The sequence below is a fragment of the Manis javanica genome, chromosome 16 (genome assembly GCF_040802235.1).
Source record: "Manis javanica isolate MJ-LG chromosome 16, MJ_LKY, whole genome shotgun sequence".
Classification (NCBI taxonomy): Eukaryota; Metazoa; Chordata; class Mammalia; order Pholidota; family Manidae; genus Manis; species Manis javanica.
Window position 1 is genome coordinate 68,646,168 of NC_133171.1, and position 6,988 is coordinate 68,653,155.

At 35.7% G+C, this 6,988-nt stretch overlaps 1 long non-coding RNA gene across 1 annotated transcript; it reads right to left on the reverse strand.

Moving 5' to 3' along the window:
- Positions 1–352: 352 nt before the first annotated feature.
- Positions 353–5,816, reverse strand: LOC118969856 (uncharacterized). The gene is made up of 3 exons (XR_005057689.2): positions 5,693–5,816; positions 2,730–2,867; positions 353–1,981 (listed from the first exon to the last, which is right to left on the reverse strand). It is a non-coding gene; the product is annotated as an uncharacterized lncRNA (long non-coding RNA).
- Between the last annotated feature and the right edge of the window lie 1,172 nt (positions 5,817–6,988).

The following is a 6,988-nucleotide window of genomic DNA, read 5'->3' on the forward strand; positions in this document are numbered from 1 at the left end:
TTTGCTCTGTTTCTCACCTTGGTAGAAGAGCAAATACCTCTGGCTTTGAGGTCACCTCACCCATAGCTTGACACGTTTGTACCTATTTTTTAAAAATACAGAGCACTTGTGATAAAATATAGGTAAGGGGCAGGGGTACCATGAATCCAAGGCTCACAAAACACAATTCCTAGTCCCTTTTGCCAATAAGTAAGAGCTTGTCCTTGCCACCTCCACTCTGACCCACAGAGAAGGTCAGATGTGGAAGGTACTGTTAAACAACAAAATTCAACTGAGTAAATTTGAAGACATAATTGGCTTTATTAAATGATTCATGAGTCAGGCAGCATTCCATCTAACAAACAGAAAGAAGCTCCATCAAGCAGCAGAAAATGAAAGGTTTTTAAAAGTAGAGAGGGAGTAGAAAAAAGCAAATTATTAGCAAAGAATCCATTACTTTAGACAAGGTTACTCTCCTAAGGGGAAGAGAGGGGATCTATCAGTAAATTTCCTACCACTAACCAGGAGATTCCATGTTGACTGGTTAAAGGTTACATTCCCTTGAGTTGGGGGATGAAACTGCAGTTAGGTTAAATAGTAAGTCTTAGTTTACCGACATGGGGCCCTTAACATAAGTGACTCCATTTGGGACCTGTAGTTTTTAACAATTCTTCCCTTTTGATCACACTCTTTGCTTAACTGAGAGATGTGATCAAAATTTAAGGTCACATTTCAGTTACCACTCTCTAGTTTGCTCAGTCTTTGTGTGATATTCACAGGTCATGACATTTTTGCTTAATCTCTGATATTCACAGGTTACAACTTCAGGTTCACAATTTTTAAGTTGGTCATTCCTCTTTATTCCTTTTCTGATTTTCCACCATTAAGGAGACCATTTCTTGGTGGTTAGTGGCTGCAAACATGCATTTAAGGCTTTTGAGAGAATACAACATGACGGGATTATTATGGTTATTATATGCAGGATAATTCTCAATGTTTGGAGTGCATTGCAGAGCCATGGTCCCCAGAACCCAAACCAATCAAAATCAAATAAGTCAAAGGAAGACCTTGCTGAAGGAGTCACCTTTTAATGCTGAGTGGCTTGCTCATTGTGATCGTGATTGAATTTCAGCTTCCCAGAAGTGTTAATCCAGTACAGCAGGTAGTGTTGGCTGCAGTGTAGACACCTCCTTGCTTGGTTAAAAGATAACCAGGGCTGCTGTCCTATTATCAAGAATAACTTTGACCAGATAGTCTAAAGACCTTTCTTGAGCAGTTATTATCTTAGCCATAGATTCTGTGATACCTTCTATAGTTCAGGAGAGATTTCTGATCACATTTTTATTTATATGTATTCCTAATAAGGGAAGTGTGGTCCTGTCAAAGGAAGCAAATCCTAAGTCATGAATACCTCTAGATAATTCCTTTCTAACTCAGCAATGTCAATCCAGGGGAGTTGACCAGTGAGGTGTTACAGTTAGGGGCATAGTTAGATACCATAAGAAGCACTGTCCAGTTATGTGCCAGCCATCTAGGCATTCATAGGCCCAAGAAGAATAATAACCAACACAAAGAAAAACTTTGTTGGGGCACAAACTACTTTCACTAATGTGGCATGGTTAATGGACAGATAGGAGTTTTTGATGATAAATCCAGCAGTATGAAAGGCAAAGCAGTAGCCTGGGAGGTACAGGTGATGGGGTTATCTTTCCAGGTCAGTACGAGAGTAAAGGAAAGAAAGGGTTTCATGTTTAGTTAGAGTATAAAGTCTTTACTTGGTGCATTGGGAGGAAGCAATCTACCTCTATTTCAGCTATGTCTCTTCATCAATTTGATTCAGAGGTTTCCAGTATCTGTACAGGACTAGATATCAGGTGGAGCCTTCTTCAGTTGTGAATATATATCCAACATTTTAGTCCCTGAAATTTGGCGGCCAACTGGGTAGTAAGGAGGTCTTGGCATACTCGCTTCCAAGGAGATTCAAGGGCAGTCTTTGTTTTGACTGATTTCAAATCAGAGGGTGGGAGAAAAATTGGAAACACTAGTTTAGAGAATAGCCAGATTGCTGAGGAAACTATAATTCAGAATCTAGTCCAGTTGAGAGGTATATAATAAAACTTCAAATATGATGAATAGGGTTAGAGTCTAACACAGACAAAGGTATAAACATAGGTTCTTCTTTTTATAATTACCCTCATTTTTTAGAGTAAAACTAATTTGTTTGCATTAAACTTTGCCTGATTTTATGTATATAAGCATAGCAAGAATAGTGATTGAACATATAAGCTCTATTAAAGACTCCTTTGCTAGAACAAGTTACTAGGTTGATTTTTCCATCTCTCTCAGACCTGACAATCCAGTCAGTCAAAACCTTGGTAGTATAGCCAATATTTCCAACTGTGTCTTGTTACAAGGAGAATGGATTCTTACTGAACTTATGAAAGTGTCTGATTATTTTGCCCTGAAAAGAATACTCTAGGGTTTTGGATTTTTGAAGGGATGAGGTAGGGAGAAAATGTAGGTATCTCATCTCTGTTCAAAAGGATGTATCTTACCAAATTGTTAATAGTTTAAGAGAAAAGAGAAAAAGGTTTCCTAAAATCTGGAAAAGCAAAACATTAGAGAATAAATGATACTTTAAACAAGAAGTCACAGAAATTATAATCATCGTCCTCAGTTTATTTAGTCCCATGTTATTGATTCTTGTTCTGCTCGAATCCAGTTTTTCCACTAGTTCCAGAAATTCTTACCCAGTTTAGTTGTATGATCTGAAAGTTATCAGAAATATGTATTCTAGAGGACTCATCAGATTCCTTTCCATGAATTTCTCTGAAGGTGAAACACATTTGTAGGAAGCTTTTTTCCAGATATTGCCAGCTTGATCACACCTTAAAAACATTTGAGTAAAACAGTAACTGTCTGTAAATGAAGAAATGCTTTAAAATGACATGGTTAAAGGTCTGATTAGAGTTTATTACAATCCAATTGACAATGAAATTTGGTTATTACAACATTTTAGTAAAAAGATTGGAATCGACCAATAATGTTAGACCAGATATATCATATTTCCAGAAATTACACATGATTTCTGGAGAATTTGTAACGTATACCTACCTATACAGCATAAAGAAGGTTTAGTGTTATTTTTTATTTGATATTGCTTCCCATGTAATTTAACATCAAATAAGCCAAATTAGTTTAACACTTCCCTTTTTATAAGGAGAGAGAATAAATCCTTTGAAATATTCCAGGGGCCACCTAGAAAATTTCAAAATCAGTTCAAGGTCAAAAAGACTTCATTTAGAATTTGATTTTTGTTAAACTTGTCAAAACATCAAAAGGTTTGGACACTTGTTCAAATAGGATTATAGGTCCCTGTAAAATAATACTTAAGTTACCTACTTAATCAAAGTGACAATTAAAGACTTCACAGGTAAATATAGATGGTTACATAGTTCTGAGCAAACCTTAGCTCTTTTAATATGGAGAAGATTAGGTTTACTTAAGTAATCAAAGCCCTGATAAATACAAAACAGAATCTTTGTTTCTCTAGGCACATTACATTAAAGGTGTTTACAATTTCTTATTAAGAGCAAACCAATAATCTAAGAAAACTTTGTTTTTACAGAAAGAAAAGTCAAATTCTAATTTTGTACCAGTGTACTTTTGCTGTTAAAACTTATTTTTCAAAAAACTAATTTTAATCTGAGCCAGCATGACCACACATTCAAATTTCTTTTCAAAGATTCCCATTTCACAAACCTTCTACAACTTTCTATTTTTTTTACATTCAGATTTTGTTTTGTATTTTTCCTCTTTAAGTAATCAGCCTCACCTAGGATGAAATCACTTTCTTTTCCCACAATAAAAATGCATTTCCATTCCTCATACCTTTTTCTAGTGAAAGCACACATTCTATTTTTTTTTTTTTTTTAGTATACAGAGGTGTTTCCCTTATTGTTTTTAGTAGACTTAACTACATACACTAATCAGAATTTTTAATTCTTAGGAACATTAACTAAGTAAATAATTGTGAGCTGCCTTTTACATTAGCATTCTGTCAATTGACAGATCTGTAAATACTTCTTATGATTTCTAGAAATATGTGCTTTTTTTCATAGAAATTTTTCAGCATGGCATAAAACGTGTTTACTGACAGACCCAAACATCCTAAGTTTTTCTGTAACAAGAAGAAAAAAAACAGGTAAACTTAGACTTGTTTAGCAATTAGGTCTTAGTATTTTATCTTATTTGGAAATCATCTGCATATTCAATGAATTTTACTTAAACTCATTATTTCACTTACCACAACTTTAAAGTTTCAGGTTGCTAAAAGATTTGGGAAACTGTTTTTAAGTACACATACCATAAAGCATAATTTTTGCTAAAAAGTTCACCTACACATTTCAAACAATATGGCTTCTCTCTCACTTACCAACTTTACATCTCCCTGTATGGCCCCGGAAGATGACTGGTTAGCCAGAGACGGGTAAGATTCCTCAAGGGAGGAACAACCTAAGACAGGCACAGTCGCAGGGGGGCCATCAAGTGAGAAATTGGGGATCAACAGTGGTGACGCTTAGAACCTCAGCCCCCCTGTTTTGAGAGAAATCTTCTGCATCCGTGGATGGTTTATTGTCCTTGTCTAGCTTGGATTAACACATAGTCTACAGGCACACACCTGATCATCTACATTTGCCCTCTTACAGCACTAAACTATGTTTTCTACCTTTATCTTGCATCTACCTACCACTTCACCATTTTATTAAAAATAAAAAAAAAAATAATAATAAAGGGAGAAATGTGGGATCCACATATAAATCAAGTATAAAAATCAAACGAATATTCATATTTGACCTGATTGTTTATAGTTCATAATGCGTGATCAAAACCGAAAGTTTCTGTGATGACTGCCCTTGTACTGTTCACCATGTAAGAACTTACTCACTATGTAAGAATTTGTTCTCCATGTAAGAACTTGTTCGTTACGCTTCAGAAGATTGGAGACTGTTGAGAATTAGGCTTGGGGTTGATTAATGATTGTGCATTGACCCCCCTATACAGAATTTTATTGTTGTTAACAACCATTTGATCAATAAATATGAGAGATACCCTCTCAAAAAAAAAAAAGTTCACCTACACAGTCTTATCTCATTTTCATCTATCTAAATCATTTGCTCCTAGTGATTGATTATGTTTAGATTACTCTTGAAAACTTCGTGAGACAGTAGGCAAAATTAACTATCATTATGTTATTTTTTCTTGTTGACAAATTTTGTAAGAGAAATAACATGAACTTATTAGTAAACTAGGTAGAATAAAATACACTTAATGTTAATAACTCTAATGACATGTCTATTTTAATTAAACCAACAAACTTAAAGTAGCTTATTACTGAATCTCTTCCCAGATCGTATGCATCTGAGAAGCATTTGGATTAATTTCTGTTACAGTTCTGAGATTTAGAAATACTTAATTTATAAGTTCTTATTTTTAAGCCAATTAAATAGAGCTCCTTACAAAGTAGTTTCAGCAACATCATCCAGAAGTAGAAAATGTCACACATCTACAATTGACACAAATAAACATATAAATATAGACCTTAGTGTTTAAGAATTTTAGCCATAAGACAGGATTGTTAATGCAAAACTCACTACTTAATAGAAGTTGAATCCAAACTGTGTTTCTGGCAAATGGAATAAATTAAGGTTACCTGCTCAGATGACTAAAGTTTTTCCTACTAATATTTGCACAAGACATTTAAGGTTTCTCAGTCTAAATTTCAAATGGCCTTTCCCCTTTCATTCTACTTCAGATAAGAATTACTTCTCTGAGGTTTGCACTTCTAATATTTTCATCTTACAGGCAGAGGGAAATAATGCAGATTCCTCCAAGAAGGACTTTGGTTTCCTAAGGCCAATAATTTACAAGTCATTTGAAATAAATAAGGGAGGTTTTGGAATCATTAAAAAGAATAGGTGAACTTTGAATTGCTGGTTGTTGTATTTCTAGTTTGGTAAACATTTGTAAAATAAGGACAGTTGCTTTTGAGTACCAAAAGAATTGGGCTGTAGTCTGGATGTTGAAGGACTGACATACCCATCTATATACCTGTGTTGGAACGTTTTTTATTTTTGTTTAAATTTTAGTTTTCCCTTGGCTGTGAAGGGAATAACCTAGTATTTGATCAAAAAATTCCCCGGAGTCTTATCAACTTTGAGAGGGTCTCATGGGGGCCTTCTTTTGACAATAAGTATGGAGTTGTCTGTAAGGTTATTAAGTTGTCAGACTTTTGTTTATGGTGATGTAACGACAATTCAGACAGGATAACTGGAAAGAGAATTCAAATAAAGGAGGATAGAGGTGAGACAGGGACGGTGGGTGTAGTCAGAGTAGGGTGAGGGCCTCCGGGAAAAGCAAGGCAGAATATTAAACAGTCAGAGCAATGTAACAATGGGCAAAGAAGTCCCCATTGAAACTCTGTGCTAAGCATTATGCAAAGTCAAGGTCACGCTAATTCTCTAGGGAAAGATACCAGACTAAGAATACAGACATCTTCAGTGAGATTAGTTAAAGGTCAAAAGGCCAGGAGCACCTTGGCCTGGAATGTTCGAGTGTTCTGCAAGGGTATCAGCATAACCCGTGACTCTGCTGTCAGCCCTGGCAATCAGACTACGACCCAGCCCACCTTGAGGACAGGGCAGGTGATGCAAGCCCACACCCCTAAGTTTTTTCATGTTCTCGAAAAATCTTCAACTGCCTATAAAACACCCTAGACAGGCTCTCTTGTCCCCTCCTGGCATGAGTCAGGAGCTCTATTCTCTCATTTTATTTCTAAATAAAAGCCTGTACTTTGCTCTCCTATCTGGAGTGTTTGTGAAGCTCATTCTTCGGCTTCGTGAACAAGAACCCCGGCATCAGAGGGAAGCAGTGAGAATTATGTCAATCATATAGTCTTGGGTATTAGGTACCTCTCTTGTCTTTTAAATTTCTTATCAGCTTTTTGGAA